The 21,979-nt window shown below is 41.8% G+C and overlaps 1 pseudogene; it reads left to right on the plus strand.

The window, feature by feature from the left end:
• Positions 1-19,808, plus strand: part of LOC138848866 (N-alpha-acetyltransferase 20-like) — a 115,818-nt pseudogene extending 96,010 nt beyond the window's left edge.
• Positions 19,809-21,979: the final 2,171 nt, after the last annotated feature.

Genomic DNA, 21,979 nt, shown 5'->3' on the forward strand with positions numbered 1-21,979 from the left:
TGACATGGAATGATAGAACCCTACCATCACTTGGCACCTGTTTCTGTGGTCTGTCTTTGTGATATAGGCAGCATTTTCAAGTCAAGAGGAAAAGTCTCTCTCAACATCCTGTCACGTGAGATTAAATGCAGGGTTTCCCATACTGTTGCCCAACTGTGGTACAACAACTGCCTTGATGCTCCTCTGCCTGGTACCAGACCAAGTCTCAGATATTTTTATAAATATTGCTGATAAAATTTTATCTAGCCTGTTTTTTTCTGCTTCAGGTGAGACTTCAATATGTTCAGGATTTTTAAATTACATTTAAGAAACTACATGTAATTCTAGAGAGAACTCCTGCATATATTATATTTCAGTACCTTCAACTAAAGTTTTATTAAATTCTGTTTCTCCTTATATCAAGAAACCCTGTACTAATAAATCTTCATTGAATTTTATATGTGTTCAGGACTATGCTTTGAAGGAGAGATAAGATCGTAGGTTGGATTCCCGAGAGGCAGACTCTGAGATGAGAATTCATGAGCAAGTAATTTGCAGCTGTCACCACTTACCTGTGGCTACCTAAAACCAGATAGTCTCCAGCCCTAAGTATGCTGTTTTTTCCTATACACATAGAGCAATAAAATTTAATTTTCAAATTGAGAATAGTAAGAGATTAACAACAATAACCAATAAAATAGATCAACTGTAATAATAAGCTATAATGCGATACCTGTCTGTCCCCTCTTCCTCTCTACCTCTCTTTCTCTGTGGCTGGACTGTTATTTGCAGACCACAGCAGACTAGACAACTTAAGCCAGGTAAACTGAATCTGAGCATAAAGAACTGTTGTATAAAATTACTCTCAGCAGAGATTAATAAGAAAGTGGGAAATGCCAAACAGAAAGCAAGGGTGTATTCCAGACTAAGCCCCACAGGGGGTCTGCAGGGACCATCAATTTCCTGCAATAAATCTGTCAACACTGAAATCGGAAAAGACCCCCTAAAATTTACACTGAAATGTGGCCCCTTAAAGTTCCCTAGAAATGCTATCCGGGGTGCCACAAGTGCTACCGGAATTTGGGGTACCTTACGATTTCACCACGGGCTTATTACTAAATCCCCAATATTAATAAGCCCAAGAGGGTTCTTGCCTAATATTTAGAGAAGAATTCTAAATACCAGCACAGATAAACGAGGCAGCATGATACATTTTAAGTTTTTATTTAGTGAGAAAGAGGCATAGGAGAATGAGAGCTTTATTTAAGAGAGAGGTGAATAGGGGTTCATAACAAGCACCAGGAACCAGCCACGTGGATGAGCATCTAGGCCCGTATCTGGGCCAGGAAGCCTAGAGCACGTGGCCCAGAGGCCATGCGCCCTGGAGGCGCGGGGCTACAGCAAGCCCCCTCCTGGCAAGAGGCCAGGGAAGAAGAGCAGGGCTGGACACACTGTGCCCCAGGCTTTTAACCCACTTCCAAAGGGGAGTGGTCAATTAACCTGATTGGCTGGTGGGCACCCAGGTCTGGCCAGGTAGGGGGATGAGGACACACAGGGGTGTGGCGAAGAAGTGATCTTCCAGCTCACAAACCTGATCGATTTTAACCTGTATGCCTACCCACTTCAACACCAGAAGTAAAGGAGCAGGGCTTTCATGCTCCCACACACACACTGTCATTAGACAAGGAGTCTGAGATGAGCCAAAGAGTATTTGCAGGTGCTGGCATTGGACTCAAAACCATGCCAAGGCTGCAGGAGGTGAACAGACAGGAAAAAGGGGTTGTGATGTGGTGATGTAATAAGAAATACATATTTGGGGCCATTTGGGGCTGGCGTTGTGGCACAGCAAGTTAAGGCACCACCTGTGATGTCAGCATCCAGCATGGTTGCTGGTTCAAGTCCCAACTGCTCCACTTCCAATCCAGCTCCTTGCTAATGCACCAGGGAAGGCAACAGATTAACCTAAGTGCTTGGTCCCCTGAACCCATAAGGGAGACCCAGATAAAGTTCCTGGCCCTAGCTTTGTCCTGGCCCAGCCGTGGCCATTGTGGCTGCTTGAGGAGTGAATCAAAGGATGGAAGATCTCTCTATGAAAGATCTCTCACCCTTTCTCCCTCTATTTCTCCTTCTCTCTGTAACTTTGGCTTTCAAATAAATAAATGTGTCTTTTAAAAATAACTAACTTGCTTAATTCCTTCCTTCTTCCTTTCAACTAAATAATTTCCTAATCCTTTCTCCCTAAATTAAAAACTACAGAAAAAGAAATGCACATTTGGTTTTCATCCCCAGTTCCTGACAGTTTCTAAAATCCTTGGAATTTCCGGAGTGATAGAAGTGAGAACATCTTTTATTATTCATCATAAGCCCCTTTCAAGCATGTCTGAGTTTATGCTAATGAGATGACTCTGAATGGGAGCTGGTTGTCACAGGAACATATCATGAAAATAGATATGGGTAGTTCACTCTTGACCTCAGCAGAGGGGAGAAGGGCTAGAGACTGAGGGATGCCTACATAATGGCACCTCCATAAAAAAATTTGGCTCAGAGAGCTTGTAGATCATTGAATACATGCAAGTGTAGGGGCAGCCACGTGCCCAGAGAGGGCATAGGAGCTCTGTCTATCCCCTACCCCCACCCCAGCTGGCCCTATGCATCTTTTCCATTTTGCTATTCATCTGTGTCCTGAGTTCTGTGGACCATTCTAGAAAATTATTGATGGGGCTGGTGCTGGGGTGTAGCAGGTTAAAGCCTTCACCTGCAGTGCCAGCATCCCATATGGGCGCTCGTTTGAGTCTGGCTGCTCCATTTCCCCATCCAGCTCCCTATTAATGCACCTGGGAAAGAAGTATTGGATGCCCCAAGTGCTTGGGCCCCTGCACCCATGTGGGAGACTCAGAAGAGGCTCCTGGTTTCTGGCTTCGGTCTGGTCCAGCCCCAGTCATTGTAGCCATTTGGAGAGTGAACCAGTGGATGGAAGCTTATTCTCTCTCTCGCTCTCTCTCGCTCTATCTGTAACTCTGCCTTTCAAGTAAATAAAAATAAATCTTAGAAAAAGAAAATTATTGAATGTGAAAATGAATGTGAAAAAATCATGGAAATTCCTGATTTCTAGCTGGTTGGACAGAAGTATACGAGGCTTGGATTTGCTGTTGACAACTAAAGGGGCTATTGCAGGATTGAGCCCTTCATCTGTGTGTCTGTGATAACTCTGGGTAGTTAATGTCAGAATAGAACTAAGTTGTAAGACACCCAGTTTGGGTGCAGAGATTTGGAAAAAGCACTTGGGGGAAGGACATGTGACACCTTTAGTCTCAGAAGCACTGTGAGTAAAAACCAGATCGCACCAGCAGCTGGGAAAGGGAATCAGTAGAAATCAACTGTTGCTACTTCAATCAGCAGGAATCTTGTTTACTTTGCATTGGCATATTACCCTCTAGATAATAGCTGAGAAGAAACAGACACCAATACTAGACCAAATACAGTGAAGTGCAAAGTAACGGCACAGCTGATAAGCATTCAAATATGCAAAAGCAGTGGTTCCCACACTGTGCTGCACATTGGAATCACCTGCAGGATTCAACGTATACTGAAGCCTGGCCCCCACCCCTAGGCTTTTCAACTTACTTGGCACAGGATGCAACATGGGCGTTAGAATGGTTTAAAGCCTCCCTCGCCTTCAGGTGATTCTAATCTTCATGGAAGTTTGGAAGCCACTGATCCAAGGCAAGAGGGATCTATGTGAATTACCTTCACTAGCAAGAGGCACTGGGAAGGGGGTAAGGCTTGACCTGGGTCCTGAGAGATGGCTAGAACAGGATAATAAGAAATAAAAGGGGCTGACGTTACTGGCAAGAAATGTGGCATCGATTTGAAGGCAAAAAGTTAGTATGACGAATAAGAAAAATAAATAAACCAATTTGAAAATGTCTCACTGAGACATGTGAAAAATAAGGGTTTATAGATAATGTGAATTCCTATTACAGTCAGCCAAGATGTCAAGCAAAACTCTTTAACTTGACCCAGTGGGCAAATGCTGTAGATTTTTTTTAAAATAGAAAAGTAAAATGATAAAAGAGGTGTTTAAAGAAAAGTATGCTGGCAACAATATGAGACAGATTCAAAATGACAAGAGACTAGAATCAAGAAGTTCTGCCAAGAGGCCATTTCAGTAATCCTAGTATTTGATACGGTCTTTACTAGGGCAGTAGCTGTTACAGTTGAAAGGAAACTATAAATCAGAAGAGGTTTTCAAAGAAAAGAGAGGCCTTGGATCTTGGACACGGAATCTAAAACAAGGATGGAATTAAAGCTAAGTCCAAACTTAGTAGGTGATAGAAAGGATTAACTGATGTGTATCTCCCCATGTGTGAGAACATTAACTCCCTGACCTACCTTCTTTTGGGCTGGGTGACATGAGTCAAGATTCGCTCCATTTCAGATGTCTAAAAGGGATAGGGCACCAAACCCTTTGCTTTAAAATGTTATTAATAGTAAAAGAAATTATAAAGCAACATTGTACATAAAACAAAGGATCATACGGAAAAATTTTAAGAGCTTTTTCCTGCCCTCCTTCCATGCAAACCCTACCTGGAGAAGAAGATAGGAAGTAAGAAAGAAGAAAGCTTAGACACCCTAATAAGGAATTCAGACACTGTCCGGCCCCATTCCTCTGTTTCTCTCACATTCCTAAACTTTGTCAATCAAAAAGAGCCAGGAAGATGTACAGCCCTCCATTGCCTGTAGATATCTAAGGGTAGAGTGCATTCCTTTTTCTATCAGGCTCATGATAGCTCAGGGACACAGTTTCGACAACTCTGCAGAGGGTCCTTGAGCAACAGAAGTTATTTAAGAGAGTTGGTAGCTCAAGGAGGTATCAGATATGGTAATGATAATTATGGCAATAGAAGGTGACATTGATCCTCACTTCCCACACTGTAGTGGGACCAAAGACATCACAACAAACTAAGAATTGACGCTGAGAATCAAGGATAGCAGCAGAATTAAATACCTCAGCCAATGGTAGGATGGGATGGACCAAGACTGAAAAGGAACAATAGCTAAGATATGGAATCAACCTAGATACCCATCAACCAATGACTGGATAAAGAACATGTATGTATATACATGATGGAATATTATTCATTCATAAAATAGGATATCCTGTCTTTCAAAACAAAATGGATGCAACTGGAAACCATTATACTTAGGGAAATAAACCAGTCCCCAAAACACAAATACTGATTTGTGGTAACTAATGGAATAAAAAAAATGTATAATTATATGCACTACAATCTGCATAAAATTATTCCTGTGTATAAGCTGTTGAGAAGAAATGGCTTAAAGTCTAAACGAACTTATCTTGTAACCACACAGGAAATATTTAGATGTTACATTGTCATTGGTTCCATTCATTAAAAGAAATTATGAATAACTAATTGACAAAAAAAATAATCATATATGGGTGAAATGGTCACTTTTCCATTCAATTATAGTTTATAGTCATTGTCTATATTCCCACTAAACTAGGGTCTTTTTTGCTTTTTACTTATTAAAAGAGAGAGAGAGAGAGAGAATATGAATGGAAAGGACATCCATCTCCACCAGTGCTGCACTTTTGCTGTGAACAGATAATGACCATTAAGTACGGGAAATATACTGTAGGTTGACAGAATCAGAATAGAACCAGAATAGAAGGTAACGGCAAAAGTTATGGATTGATTCAGTGTTATTAGTGTGAAGGTGATAATCTGTGCAAAGGTGGTTGTGCAAACAAAAGCACACAGAGAAAATCTCTAAGCCTCTGTATTACTCCTGTGGGACACAAAAGTGAGCTTGGAACCTTAAGTATTGATGGAATTATTCAAACACATAAAAAAGCATGACAGAAAGTATGTACTTTTTTCTGCACTTTCATCATTTTATTAAACTGAAAAACCCTGAGAACTGAATAGGTTTGCATTTTCTAATCTATCCAATATTATAAATTGGTAGAAATGAAAATGTATTGCTCAAGGGTTGGATGATGAAGTTGGGAAAAAATCTCCCAAAATAAGAAACCAAAAAAAAAAAAATGGAAAATCAGAGACGTTGGGAGTTATAAAAGAATCTCAGGAGCTCCAATCCCCAAATAAGAGAGAATGGAAGAAGAGAGAAAGAAAAGAGATTAGCGAGGAGTGGAAATTACCAAAGAAATGGTAACATTTCCCAGAGTAGTTTATTCAGTGAATAATATTCATATATTCATTGTATAGTAATCCCTGCTGATTTTTTATTTCACAGAATCAACCCATCCACAAGACACAGAAGGAATAATTTAAGTTTTAGAATTACCACGTGATTTATCACTGACAGTCTGGGAGACGGGGACAAGGAAAGAGATTTGATAAAAGTATGAGAGCCCCATTTTATCCGCAACAGTTATCATAGAGGAAAGAGAAGCTGTTTTAGGGTGATGGACTACAAAATCAAGCTTGGTGACTGTTACTTAAGTCCTAATGATAGTCAAAGAAAAACCTAGAAATTCAATTTCATCTGACTAACTATGGCAAGCAGAGAAAACACTGTGTGACAGAGCAAAATTTCTGTGGTAGACAGCCTCTAAAACAGCCCCAGTGATCCCTGCCTTCTACTACTATAATATTTGTGTAATCTCTTCCCCTTGACCACGGGCTGGACTTAGTGACTGGCTTCTAAAAAACAGAACACAACAAATGTGTGGAGCTAAGTTCTCGATTGGGTCACTAAGAGACTTTGGTTTCATCTGAGGCACCCACTCAATTGCACTTTGATTTGCTCTGAGGAAAGACAGCTATCATGTTGTGAGTTTAAGAAACTGACTCCTGCCAACAATCAGGGGAGTGACCTTGGAAGCAGATCTTCCTCCAGCTGAGAGTTCATATAAGAGGGGCAGCTCTGGTCGACACCTGGATTACAACCTCCTGAGAAACCCCGGAATGGAGGACTTAGCTACACTATGCCTGCATTCCTAACCCACAGACTGTCAGACAACAAACAAGAAGTTGGGTTACAGATTTAGGGGAAAAACCATAGATGCTGAGAATGAGAGGAATGTGTGCGAAAGTTGGGAAATCATGAATGTCGAGTTGAGAGACAAAACAATGCAACTTACAAAGATATGTGCTACTGTCTGCTCTCACTTATACAGGGATCCTAAAAAAGTGAAACTCATAGTAACAGAGGAAATGAGGGTCAGGAAGAGGTTGTGGAGATGCTGATCATACCAAAACTTTGGTTATATAGGAGGAATGAGTTCAAGAGGTCTGCCATACATCATGGTGACTAGTTAGTAACAATGTGTAATATCCTTACTTATGGAAAGAGTATACATTTAAGTATTCTCACCACAAAAGAAGAGATAAGCATGTAAGGTATCATACAAGCCAAAGAGCTTGACCTAGCCTTTCCACAGTGTATATGCATTGCAAAATATCATGTTGTACACCATAAATACATATGATGTATATCAGATATATAGAACAAAATTTTTTTAGACAAGAAGGAAAGAAAGGGAGTGAGAGAGAGAGAAGAGAATGAGAGACATAAAGACAGGTAGAGGTAGGCATTTGGCCTAATGGTTAAAATGCTGCTTGGGATGCCTGCAACCCGTTTATAATGCCTGGGTTCAACTCCTGCCTTTTCTCCCAATTCTAGCTTCTTGTTAATGCAGACCCTGGGAGGCACCCATGGTGGCTCAAGTATTTGGGCCCTTGCTACCAACAAGGGAGACCTGGATAGGGTGACCAGTTCCTGGCTCTGGCTTAGCCCAGCCTAATGCATTCTGTATATTCAGGAAGTGAACCAGTTGATGCAAGCTATGTGTGTGTATGTGTGTGTGTGTGTGGGTGGGTGGGTGTGTAATAAATTTTTTGATTTAGGAAGGAGGAAGGGAAGGAAAGAATAAGGCAGGCAGGGATGGAGAAGGAAAGAAGGAAGAAAAGGAGGAAAATAATTATGTATAAGTAGTGAGAATATACAAAACCACAATAAAGAGAAGAAAAATTTCCTGTATTAAAAAAATGATCTAAGATTTTAGACAAAAGGGCTCAGTATGTTGCAAGCAATATTGATGACTAAGAGATCTGTATTTATAAATCATCTAACATTATTTCAGGAGAAGGAAGGACAACCTATACACATTCAGGAGTAACATATTGTCGCTCCCCGTCTTCGTGGAGGAACGACACAGGACCCTGCGCTGTTCTTTTGTCTGCTCGGCCCTTCCCGGGTTGGCTACTGGTCCTTCCCAGGTTGGCTACCGTCCCTTCCACCTCCGTGGAAGGGCGGTTCCCCCTGCCACTTTCCCCACTTCTGCAGGGGAGCGGCACACCGCCGGCCGGCTCTCTCGGGGGCTGCTCAGGTGTTCCTTCAGATAGATGTTCCTGGTGCATGTTGTCTCTCTCCTCCTTTATAGTCCTCTTCCACCAATCCCAACTCTGCTACCCACACGCCGAGTATGCTGCTCTCCAATCAGGAGCAGGATCAGCTCCTGCAGGTCATCACTCAAGTTGGCAAGAGGCAGCTGCGTAGAAGTTGTTACTCCCTTCTCAGCGCCATATTGTGGGAGAGCAGATGCATAGAATAAGTCTTAATTCCAGTAACAGTCTAGTCCGAGTTGCTCCCCACAACATATGAAATTGATGTTCTTCAAAAATAAAATGTTTGCCAGCATTGTGACGTAGCAGGTTAAGCTGATACCTGTGATGCTGGCATCCCAATCAGGCACCAGTTCAATGCCGACTCCTCCAGTTCAGATCCAGCTCCCTGCTAACAACCTGGGAAAAGCAGAAGATGACCCAAGTGCTTGGGTGCCTGCACTCACACAGGCAACCCAGATGAAGCTCCTGGCTTCAGCCTGGCCACTGCAGCCATCTGGAGTGCGACCTAGTGGTTGGAAGACCTCTCTCTCTCTCTCTGTCTCTCCCCTTCTCTCTGTAACTCTTTCAAATAAATAACTAAATCTTAAAGTAAATAAATAAAATGTATTCTTGTCCAACTCATGAGCCTCTAGAAGAATGAACCAACAGCCACAGAGTTTTGAAGAAAAGTGGTTATATTCCAAAGATGCTGTCTGAAAAAGCCCTGAAAGACATCCTCAGACACAAAAGGGCTATAAAAATCATTAACCCACTAACTCTTCTCTTTAAAAGATTTTCAAAGATACAGTATCTAATTGAATGAGAAATAAACATATTTATTTAAAAAAGGGATACAAAGAGACTATAGGGGAAACCCAGAAAGCAGCTAAATATTTGGAATGAAATCTTAAAAATGACATTAATCTGACATTAAAAGTAACTTTGTATACATTTTTCCTCAAAAACATTTAAAAGTGATTTAATTGTGTTGAATTCGATGAAGACACTACATTCTGGAAAGTTTTTGGAGATAGTGAGGGAGCCTAACAAGAAAGTTCATGAGTTCACTTTCACTATGTAACACACCACCCCCAAAGGCTACTGGAGTAAATTAGCGACCACTGTGCTAGCTCAGGGTTCTGTGGGTAAGAAATGTCAATTGTGCCCAGCTGGCCACTTGTTCTATTCTCAGCTGGACTCAACGATGCACCTGAGAAGTGCTGCCAATGCAGGCTGGGGAGCTAACTAGCTTGGGGTGGCCTCTGCTGGGACACATGCTCCATGTGCCTCCCATGTTCCAACACAATAGCCTAGGCTTTTTCACAAGGCAGTGAGGGAGGTTCCTAAGAGAGCAATAAGCCTGCAAGGCCTCTTGAGTTAGGTCCCTAGCATATGGTTTTACTCTCATTCCACTTGGCTGGTCAAAGCAAATCACAAAGCCAGCCCAGATTTTTGACTTGGGGGAAAAACTAATTCTAACCCTTGATGGGAAATCCTGCAAAATTACATTGCAGGGGGCATGAAGAAGGGAGGGGAATAACTGAGACCTGTATTGCAAACAAAATAGCTCAGACTGACATCTGGCCATAATTAGTCACATCCTCTCTCAGGCAAGATGTATTTCCCTCCTCTTGAGACAACTGGAAGCCTAATCTAATCACAGCTTTATTCTCATCGTTCTGAATCTTGTGGTTTACATCTGATCTGGGTGCAACTCCTTTTGAGATGGAGACCTTTGACCCAAAGGACAAGTTATCAGTTTCCCATATAACAAGCCTCACAATAGTGAGACAGCAAGATGCCCACGACAGTCCCATGCAGAAAGTAAAGAAGGCACCTAACCTTCATGACCCACAGATACTCAAACCCAGCCATGCCAGAGAGCCATGCCCTGCTCAGAGGTAGGAAGTGGTCCTCACTAAGGCTCAGCCGTGATCCCTGGATGTGGCTTCTCTATAAATCGTTCTCCGTGACCCGGGGCTCCAACCCCTTGCTATCTTTTCTTTCTTAATTCTGAGTGTAAACCTGCTCAGGGACAGAGGGCCAGTCGTCCCTCTGCCACCACAGCTGACAGCTAGCCAGGTCCTAAACACAGAACTGCCCTACTCAGGGTATAAGAAATCCCAACTGAGCCACAGAAACTCACCCTGCAATGGCTGGCCCTCTGATTCGGAATTGAAAGGACATTTGTTGTTTTAATCCACTTAATTCTGAGGCAGCCTATGACCTAGGAAGACCTAGAAGGTAAAGTCTTTTTTTTAACACTTAATGACTACAGTAAAGTGAGAAAATAAAACAAAATACAACCCCTGTCTTCTTAAAGAGAGTAAAACATTTTAAAAAGAAAATGGAGCCAACAGAAACATAAAAATAAGAAAAGGGAAATCAAACATGCTGGTTATTTCAGGAGAAAAATGGGTTAAATCCCTCAGGTAAAAGTCATTCAAACAAATTCCATTCAATTCCAAACATATGTCAGCTGTATGTGGCTAACAACTTTTTTTTTTTTTTTTGACAGGCAGAGTGGACAGTGAGAGAGACAGAGAAAAAGGTCTTCCCTTTTCCATTGGTTCACCACCCAATGGCCACTGCAGCCGGTGCACCGTGCTGATCCGAAGCCAGGAGCCAGGTGCTTCTCCTGGTCTCCCACGCGGTGCAGGGCCCAAGAACTTGGGCCATCCTCCACTGCCTTCCTGGGCCACAGCAGAGAGCTGGACTGGAAGAGGAGCAACCGGGACAGAATCCGGCGCCCCAACCAGTACTAGAACCCGGGGTGCTGGCGCTGCAGGCAGAGGATTAGCCTATTGAGCCGTGGCACCGGCCGCTAGCAACATTTCTAAAATGGCAAGATAGAGTAGAAATAAAAAGAAAAGAGAGCCAGTTATTTTATTAATATGAGTCAAAGCTTCACAGATGTTAATGTTCTATTTATTTTTATAAAGGATAAATCAATAAGTTCTTAACAGTTGTGAATCATTATTACTGATGATCATAATAGGCAACTATTTTTATAAGTTCAAGGAAAATGACAGAATTTACAGATATTTATAAATTATTAAATTTGCATCTTAATAATTTATTAAGGATTCTGTGTCCGATAGAAAGAGAATAAATAGGCACTATTTCCAAGCATCCTCATAAAAAAAAAAATCTCTAAAATTTGTCATGATAGAAAACTTCAAGAAAATCCAAGAAATGAAAAAAATTGACCTATTTTCTCACCATGGCACAAAGGCCAATAATCAGGAGTCCATGTGTGAACTCCAAAAAGTCCACAGGCCTCTTCAGTCAACATCTCTTGTTGATAACTGCGCTCAACCCTGGTCCCTCTATAGACAGACACCTCCTTTGAAGCAAGAGAATTCCATCCACTTCTTCAATGGATATAATCTCCACTTCCCCAAAGCTCCCTTTACAACCCTTCCTCTCCCGAAAGTCTCCAGAAAGTACTGGGATGTCTCATTGGCTCTAATGGCATCACCTGAGACTCCCTGAACCAGTCACTAGGACAGGAAAACGTGGGGCTCTGACTGGTGACAGCTGATTCACATGTCACCACCAGCCCACCACCCAGTCACATTTACCAAGAGAGAACTGAGTGAATTCCAAAGTTTTAAAATAGGAGTATTGACTAAGTATGGATGTTGACTGGTACACCCGCATCTCATATCAGAGTGCCTGGCTTCCAGTTCCAGCTCTGTTCCAGATACCAGCTACCTGTTAACGTGTTCCCTTGGAGGCAGCAGATGATGGCTCAAGTAACGGAATCCCCGTCACCCATATGGGAAGCCCAGACGGCGTTCTCAGCTCCCAGCTTTGGCCTGGCCCAGCCCTGGCCCTCTCAGGTATTTGAGGAGTGAACCAGCAGAAGGCAAATACTTCTCTCTCTCCCTTTCAAATAAATAAATAAATATTTTAAAATGGGAGTAGTATCTCAACTAGCTGAATGGATGACAAAAAAGAGTAAATCTTATTTGTGGTTTCATATATACACTCTGTTAAGTGGGTTATGTCTGTATTAATGTGTTTACTGTTCCTTCTTTTCATTCTGCGATTTCTTAATGAAATGAGGCTTTTAAAATTCATAGAACTTAAATATTGTTTATATGCCCTTCCTTTTTTAAAACCTCTCTATTTTCAAAATTAATAGAAATTCTACACTTACTAGATTCTGGTAGTTCCAAGTGAATAAAACCATCCCTGTTTGCAAAACCCTGAAGTTAATATATTGAAACCAAATTTCAAACAAATGTCAAAATTTTAGCTGTTTAACTAAATTGTGAACAGTTTTGACCTTCATTGTTAAAGACTCACACTGCAGTAAAGTCAAATGAGTTATTTGGTGTTCATGCTCCTTGAAGGCATTGGGATCTAGAAATAATTGAAATTTTTATTTGCAAAGATACTGTTTTATTTAAAACTGAAGTTGCAATGTATGGAAATCTAGTAGAGATAATTAATAGGATATAAAGGATTCTAAAAAGGAGTTCAATAAAGTGAAAATGTCGTGAAAGAAAAGGCACAATATGAAAGTGAGAAAAGAAACCCAGCACACTGGGAGAAGACAAGGACGAGGAAGTGTTCAGAGAATGTCTGAGAGCTTAACCTTCCTGACCTCAACATAGCAGAGAACGGAAAAATTTTTTTTGCTTAACATTTCTTGGGCTTCAGAATGTATTGTACATTGAAGGAACACAAGATAAATTATTTAGACTGTTTCAACGGAGATTGGCAAAATCCCAACCTGTCATAAACAGGGTTTTTAAAGCTTGATACTGCATAAATAATTTATAGTTTCTAAACCAGAAAAGTTCTAAATTTGAAACCTTGCATTAAATAGAAGTCTCTGTCAACCACAGGGCCCTCATCTCCCTTCAGGAGCTGACTGAGACACTTTACAAAAAGGTCACCACCATGAATAAAAGCACACTATTTCATCCCTCATTTCCTGTTTTTGCAAATAAAGAGATATTTAAGAGGTACAGTTTAACATTTTTAGCTATGCAAGAGCAACAAAAAGTGCTATAAATATGCTCTTACGGGGCTACTTTAAAAAAGTTAAAGGAAAATGCATACTATGATAAATTATGGACGGATTTCAAAATTTCTGCTCCAAAATAAGCTTCCCTTCTAGTTACATTTTCCACAAACTTTTCGAGCTTACCTTGTATTTATTAGGTCAGCTACATGCTAAATTATTCTTTCCCTTTTTTTCTGGGAGGATGAGATTAATTCCATATTTATTGAAATTCCATATCACTACAAACATCCACAATACAGTGGAACTTCATTGTGAAGCAAAAATTACAAACCTCTTGGGAAGAAATCTGAGTGCAGAATATTTCTAGATTTTTATAAGGACTTTACTTTTTGGGGTCAGTGTTTTAGCATAGGAGGGAAAGCCACCTATATGGGCACCCGTTCTTGTCCTGGCTGTGCCACTTCCAATCCAGCTCCCTACTAATTGCCTGGGAAGATGACGGCCCATGTGTTTGGGCCCCTGGCACCAATGTGGCAAATCTGAATGAAGCTCCTGGCTCCTGGCTTCAATGTGGCCCACCTGTGGCCTTTGTGGCCATCTGAGGTGTGAACCAGTGGATAGAAGAACTCTCTCTCTTTCTTTCTCTCTCTCTCTCTCTCTCTCTCTCTCTGTGTCCCTCTCTCTGTAACTCTTTCAAATAAATTAATTTTTAAAAAATTTTATCTTTTACATTTTCTTGCCCATAATGAATTTGACATGATTTTCTCACAACTTGCCTTTATCAAGCATATCCAAAACTTTCAACTAATTTTATGTAGAAATATCTCATTCTTTCCACATTCATGTTTGATGGGTTCACATAAACAATTCATTTACATTATATGATGCAAATAGCTGACCAAAGGGTTTGAGAATAAGCATAATTAACTTTTGGTAAGCAAACAACACATCAGGTTGCCTAGTGAGAGTTGACCTGCACTGTCACAGCCATCGCCACTCATGAGTATCAGTCCAAATGTTTTTGCAAACTCAATAGGAGAGCATTTGTTAATCTGATGAGTCTCTTAAGTGGAGATCAGCTAACAATACTTCCACAGATAATAAGGGAAACAGCTATTGTCTGTGCAGTGTTTGCGGTGGACCTCAGAACTATGCCAAGTGCTTTCCTGACCATCTGTCTGATTTGAATACACCAGCAAACACTGTTGCTAGTGATACAGTCTGCAACACACAAGCAGATTAACTAATTTTTTTGAGGAGTGATCAAGGTAGACTTTCTAGAGTTCCTTTGTATGTGAACCCATAATTTGGACCCAAATGGCCTAGATAACCTTATACTATGCTCCCATATGAGCCTGCTCCTCCAGCAAGAATGTCAAGCTGCTACGGTCATAACATAGCTGTGCACAGCAAAGGGCTGTGATGACTTTGAACTGACACTGCTTGGGCTTATCTTCATTCTTGGCACTTGCTACCAGCATGGTTATGGCTAAGCTGTTTGCACAACCTTTTTAAGTAGTTTCCTAATCTGCCAAAAAAAAAAAAAAGTGGCTAATACAATAATGAAGATAATATAACAATACCTCATAAGTGAGATATTGCCTATAAAGTACCAGTCCAATGTCTGGCACATTGTAAGTGGTCAGTACATGTCACCCACTATTACCAGTTTAGGGTAACATCAGTTACAAAGAGGTCTGAGAAGTGAGGGACACTTGGTTGTTATTTTCTGACCCTTAAAAAGGATGTCTTGGAGTAACTATGTAGTGTTTCTTTTATATAAGATGAGAGGGTACTTCAAAACATGCATGGGAATAGGAATTAAAAGAAAATTTTATTTAGCTGCAAACAAATTTTGAAATCTATGCATAGTTTCTTCATTATATGCATTTACAGTGTGCTTTTGGAAGATCCCTTATATGTATGGGTGTCAAAATATTTTTCTACAAATTATCTTCTAATTCCATTTTCCACAAGCTTAAAAAAAATATTTTCTTGCAATTTATTGTCATTTATTTGAGAGAAAGGGAGGGGGGAGAGATCGATCTACCCTATCTATCATCCATTTGTTTACTCTCCAAATGGGCCAAGCTGAAGCTTGGAGCCTGGAATTTATTCAGGGTCTCCCACATGAATGGTAGGAACCAGGCACTTGAGCTATCCATCACCTGTTGCCTTCCAGGGTGCATGTTAACAGAAAACAAAAGGTGGAAGTGGAGCTGGGACTCATACTCATATGGGATGTGGCCTTCCCAAGAAGCATCTTAGCTACTACACCAAATACCCACCCCTCCAGATACTTTTTGAAACACCATCATAGAATATATTTTTTTATGAATTTCCAAATCTTAAGACTATTTCAAAGGTCTTTCAGGTTAAAAAAAAAAAAGTAACCAAAAATAATCCACATTTAGGATTTAGGAATCTGGTACCTTGAGGCACCAAAATTTTGCCTAATGTTAAGTAAACAATTTTAAAGAATAATAATCAACATTTGTAACCCATTTCTAAGTGCTTAACATTGTGTTAAGGGCTTTATATGGACTATCTCATACAATCCCCAAAAACATAAGCATCATTTTTTTATGTGAAGGAAATGATGCTCAGAGCAGTTAGTAACTTGCCCAAAGTCACATGGCTGATGAGTGGAATCAGGATTTGAACTCAGTTTGATACAATAGCCAAAGTTTTACAACTGTACGTGGTGTTTCCAGGATTCTTCATTTTTGAATATCAAAGATCCCAACAATTTAAAACGTTGAGATCAGAGACCTCTCAGACCAAGGTTGAAGATTGCAACTCCTTATTGTAGGAATATGGGTGACTTCTATGACTTTTACTGAAAGGAGAAACAATCTTTGTTCCACAGAAGGAATTGAAATTTGAGATGTCAAAACTCTGTGAAAGCTTTACTCCCTGAGAGAAACCCATTTATGGCAATGCCTGATTCTCATGACTTGGGGAAATGTTAATAAGCATCTAAATTCTCTAGTTAGTGTTCTAGCTAACATCCTGTGCTGTAGGACCCATAGTCAGGGCAATGAGGGTAGGAGTAGAAAATGAATCCTGATAACCAAAAAGTTAAGTTTTTTTAAGATTTTTTTTTAGTTATTTATTTAGAAGAGTTACAGAGAGAGGTAGAGCAAGAGAGAGAGAGATCTTCCATCTGCTGATTCACTCAATGGCCACAACAGCCAGAGCTGAGCTGATCCGAAGCCAGGAGCCAGGAGCTTCTTCCAGGTCTCCCACGTGGGTGCAGGGGCCCAAAGACTTGGGCCGTCTTCTACTGCTTTCCTAGACCATAGCAGAGAGCTGGATTGAAAGTGGAGCAGCCGGGACTCGAACCGGCACCCATATGGAATGCTGGCACTGCAGACTAGGGCTTTAACCCACTGCACCACATCACAGGCCCCAACAATTAAATTTTTAATTATAATTACTATTATAGCAGCTTTATAACTATTTTTATTTTCCCATTATCAGTTTTTGTCTTCTTTGTGCTATCTCTTCCCTATCCTCAATCCCTGACATTCCCTATCACTTAGATAAATCCATGAAAATATACTCAGTCTCACCCCAGGCATATTTTCCTAATCATACTAGCTCATTGTGATTATTCCTGGGATGTGAATTCTTACAGACATTGTTGTCTTCATTGCATTTCATGTTGTCGATCATTTTTCATGCACTTTTGGCTTATCTCTACCTGTACAGAGATTATAAATAGCTCAAAAGCGGCACTATGTCTTATATGTGTCATCACCCTCAGTATCTTTCTTGTGAGAGACATTCAACCAAAATATATTGATTTTCTACTTAAAGGAAACATAACCACAGCACGGTCATACTTAGAAATCAATTGGCCTTACGATCATTCTTCCTCCTGCAGCCTGAATACTAAGGAGGAATAAAAGTCAGCTGTACCAGTTGTAGCGGAACAGATGAGGAAAAGGGAGATTTCTTACTCATGGCAAGGATTTAGGATTTCACACTGAAGCCTGCAAAACTGAATTTGATTCCCTCTATTCTTAACACTAACCAATCCTAAAATGAATAGACCAAAGAAATAGGTTTGACTAATACCCAGTGTATTATTGCTATAGACTTGTTAGTAGATTATAGACTTGTTAGTGGATTAGGAAGTACATGGCCTATATATAAGGTAGCGATGACAACACTCATACTACTGAAGAAATCAAGGCTCAGATAGTTTATGTATTTTTCTGTAAAAAAAAAAAAAAAACAGAGCTGGTTACTATCATAGCTTAAATGAGAATGAGAACATGAGTCTCACTTCTTGCACTAACTTTTATTAAACAAATGACATATGATCATCAAAGAGTTTTTGTTTTCACCTCCTAACACCTGATTCATTATGGCTTTCTGTAAGATTCTAGAACACCAGTAGAACCCATGTAGTATTACTTAAAATAGAATCATCGAACTAATAAGGTATGCTAAATGTACCCTTTTCTCTCATCTAAGACTTTGGTATTTTAATCAAAGATACAACTTAAGAATTACTTTGAATGTAATGGACACACCTAACCCATGTCATAGGTCCTGGGTTCAAAGCTTCCTGCTAATGTGTACACTGTTGGGGAATGGGGCACAAGTAATGGCCCAAAAAGTTACATCCTTGGACCCACTGGATAGACCCAGATAGAGTTCCAGGCTCCCAGTTTAGTCTAGCCCCGTTCCAGCTGTTGTAGGCATTTGGGGACTGAAAAGAGATGGGAATTGTCTCTCTCTGTATCTCTTTCTCCCTCTGTCCTTAATTAAAAAAAATTAAACTTTTTGGCCGGCGCCGCGGCTCACTAGGCTAATCCTCCGCCTAGCGGCGCCGGCACACCGGGTTCTAGTCCCGGTCGGGGCGCCGGATTCTGTCCCGGTTGCCCCTCTTCCAGGCCAGCCCTCTGCTGTGGCCAGGGAGTGCAGTGGAGGATGGCCCAGGTGCTTGGGCCCTGCACCCCATGGGAGACCAGGAAAAGCACCTGGCTCCTGGCTCCTGCCATCGGATCAGCGCGGTGTGCCGGCCGCAGCGCGCCGGCCGCGGCGGCCATTGGAGGGTGAACCAACGGCAAAAGGAAGACCTTTCTCTCTGTCTCTCTCTCTCACTGTCCACTCTGCCTGTCAAAAAAAAAATAATAAAAAAAAAATTAAACTTTTTATTAAAAAATGCTCTTAAAACAACAGTGAGAGATTTTTGAGAAGTATTCAGTGAGGATTCACACAACCTGCCTTCGAGTTGTCTTCAATCCCTCTTTTTCCCCATGCCAATCTGCCATGCAATCCATCATCAGAGTCATGTCTACCTACGTTCCTTGTCAGTCTTTACCCATTTCTCACCATCACCACTGCCAGATTTCATGCTACTATCCCTCCTTACCTCTATACTAACAGCATTTCTTAGTCATAAATATATCTTTATGGATTTCTGGCAGAGGGGGCGCAGATCCAGGTGATCCAGTTTCAGGAATTGGGACAGTGATGGAGAGGTGACCACCCTCCTGGTTTTGATCTGTGACGACCTGTTCTGCTTCAACAACATTAATTTGGATCCACTTACAGAAACTTACAGGATTCTTTTTTTTTTTTTTTTTTTTTTTTTTTTTATAGGCAGAGTGTTCAGTGAGAGAGAGAGAGACAGAGAGAAAGGTCTCCTTTGCCGTTGGTTCACCCTCCAATGGCTGCCGTGGCCAGCGCGCCATGGCCAGCGCGCTGCGGCCAGCACACCGCGCTGGTCCGAAGCCAGGAGCCAGGTGCTTCTCCTCGTCTCCCATGCGGGTACAGGGCCCAAAGACCTGGGCCATCCTCCACTGCACTTCCGGGCCACAGCAGAGAGCTGGCCTGGAAGAGGGGCAACCAGGACAGAATCCGGTGCCCCAACCGGGACTAGAACCCGGTGTGCCAGCGCAGCAGGCAGAGGATTAGCCTAGTGAGCCGCGGCGCCGGCCCAGGATTCTTTTTCACTTACAGTGCCTGGCCCACTGGCTAGAGTACTTCATTGTTGCAGAGGCACCTGGTAGAGAATTAATCAGTTATATTATGGGTAAAGCTGAAGGCTCAGTAGCTGTAAGAATGGCATGGGCATGTCACAGCTCTGTTGCCCCAGAATTTCAGTACCTGAGTTTGGCTGCTAATCTTATGGAGCTGTTATAGGAGATTTCAGAAAGAAAAGGTGAGGTGTTTTGTTGTTGTTTGTTTTGTTTTGTTTTGTTTTTGCTGATCTCTTTATAAAATCATCTAACCAAGTTGTAGTCAACATGTTCTAGCAGTTGGGCTACCATGTATACAGGAGGATCCTAGAATACCATTTGGCCAGCCACTGGGAAACCCGGTGAGGACGCCTATGATATGAGTGAAGCACTTTCCAACGATACTGAAAAAAATAAGTCACAGCACTATCTCATCCTGTGAGGCCTGAGGACACTGAATCACCATCGGCAGTGGTTCTTAGGCAGATGCTCTAGATAATTTCAGACAAAAACCTTTTCACCAGATGATCTTTAAAGCTCTATTAGAAGAAAAGTAATCACTGAGGTCTTAAAGCCGTAAAGAAAATACAAGTTATACTTACTTTAAGTATCTTTTTTTTGAAAGATTTTTTCATTTATTCGAAAGGCAAAGTTACAGAGAGGCAGAGTCAGAGAGAGAGAGGTCTTCCATACACTGATTCACACCCCAGATGGTTGCAATAGCCAGAGCTGGGCCAATCTGAAGCCAGGAGCCAGGAGCTCTTCCAAGTCTCCCATGTGGGTGCAGGGGCTCAAGGTCTTGATCCATCTTCTACTGCTTTCCTGGGCCACAGCAGAGAGCTGGATAGGAAGTGGAGCAGCCAGGACTCCAACCAGCAACCATATGGTATGCTGGCACTGCAGGTGGCAGCTTTACCCACAATACCACAGTGCCAGCCCCATAATTTAAACATCTTTGCTTCCAGTTAGCAATATCATACCTATTAAAGATGTTCACTGTACTAAGATTCAATCAAAAAGGCAGCTAATTCAGAGGAAACATTCCACTCTCATCTTCCTCATGTTCTCTAGGTGCTAAAGAAAACACTAGCTCCAATCTCCTCCTCACTCAGTACCTGAGAACCACTGCTGCATAAATTTTTTTTATTTTGCACTGAATTGTTAATCAAAGATTTAAAAGCATATATGAAGGGGCCAGCTTTGTGGCGTAGCAGGTTAAGCCATGGCCTGCAGTGCCAGCACCCCATATGTGCGCCAGTTCATGTCCTAGCTGCTCCACTTCCAATCCAACTCCCTGCTAATGCGCCTGGGAAAGCAGCAGAGGACTGCCCAAATGCTTGGGCCCCTGCACCCACCTGGGAGATGTGGAAGAATTTCCTGGCTCCTGGCTTCTTTCTAGCCCAGCCCCAGTCATTGTGACTATTCGGAGTGTGAACCAGCAGATGGGAGATCTCTCTCTCTCTCTCTCTCTCTCTCTCTCTCTCTCTGGCTCTCCTTCTCACTCTCGGTAACTCTGCCTTTCAAAAAAATAAATCTTTTTTTAAAAAAAAGCATATATGAAATGTATAAATCTAAGATGTGGAATAAAATACATTGTTGGTGCTAAAAATTTTTTATTTTTGTTTTTCCCCTCAGTTGCATTTACATGTTTATATACTTTTTTTTTTACAGGCAGAGTGGAAAGTGAGAGAGACAGAGAGAAAGGTCTTCCTTTTTTTTCTGTTGGATCACCCCACAATGGCCACTGCAACCGGTGTGCTGTGCTGATCCGAAGCTAGGAGCCAGATGCTTCTCCCCGTCTCCCATGTGGGTGCAGGGCCCAAGGACTTGGGCCATCCTCTGCTGCACTTCCGGGCCACAGCAGAGAGCTGGACTGGAAGAGGGGCAACCAGGACAGAATCCGGCGCCCCAACTGGAACTAGAACCTGGGGTGCCGGCGCCTCAGGCGGAGGATTAGCCTATTGAGCCACAGCACCGGCCAAGATTCATTTTCCATTATCTTTATATACAGAAGATCAATTTAGTATATACTAAGTAAAGATTGCAACAATTTGAACCCACACAGAAACACAAAGTATAAAGTAGCCTCTTGAGCCATGGCGCCAGCCTTATATACTTCTAAGTGCAAAATTATACATGGAACATATATTATGGAGACATGGAGAAATGATACAGCTTAATATGAGGAGCATATATTATTTAATAAGAATGTAAGAGGGAAGTTTATAGCAGTTGGTGCCTTCATCAAGAACTTGGAAATGCATCAAAAAAATGAGCTCTCAATGCATCTCAAGATCTAGATAAGAAGACCAGAAGTAAAAATAATCATCAAGAATAGCTACAAAGAGCTATATTCCTTTTGTTTGTTTGTTTGTTTGTTTTTTGATAGGCAGAGTGGATAGTGAGAGAGAGAGACAGAGAGAAAGGTCTTCCTTTTCCCGTTGGTTCACCCTCCAATGGCCGCTGTGGTGGGCGCGCTGTGGCCAGCGCACCACGCTGATCCGAAGCCAGGAGCCAGGTGCTTCTCCTGGTCTCCCATGCGGGCGTAGGGCCCAAGCACTTGGGCCATCCTCCACTGCACTCCCTGGCCACAGCAGAGAGCTGGCCTGGAAGAGGGGCAACCAGGAAAGAATCCGATGCCCCGACTGGGACTAGAACCTGGTGTG

This window comes from Oryctolagus cuniculus, chromosome 3 (assembly GCF_051225735.1).
Source record: "Oryctolagus cuniculus isolate XC-2025 breed Fujian yellow rabbit chromosome 3, ASM5122573v1, whole genome shotgun sequence".
In the NCBI taxonomy this organism is placed as follows: Eukaryota; Metazoa; Chordata; class Mammalia; order Lagomorpha; family Leporidae; genus Oryctolagus; species Oryctolagus cuniculus.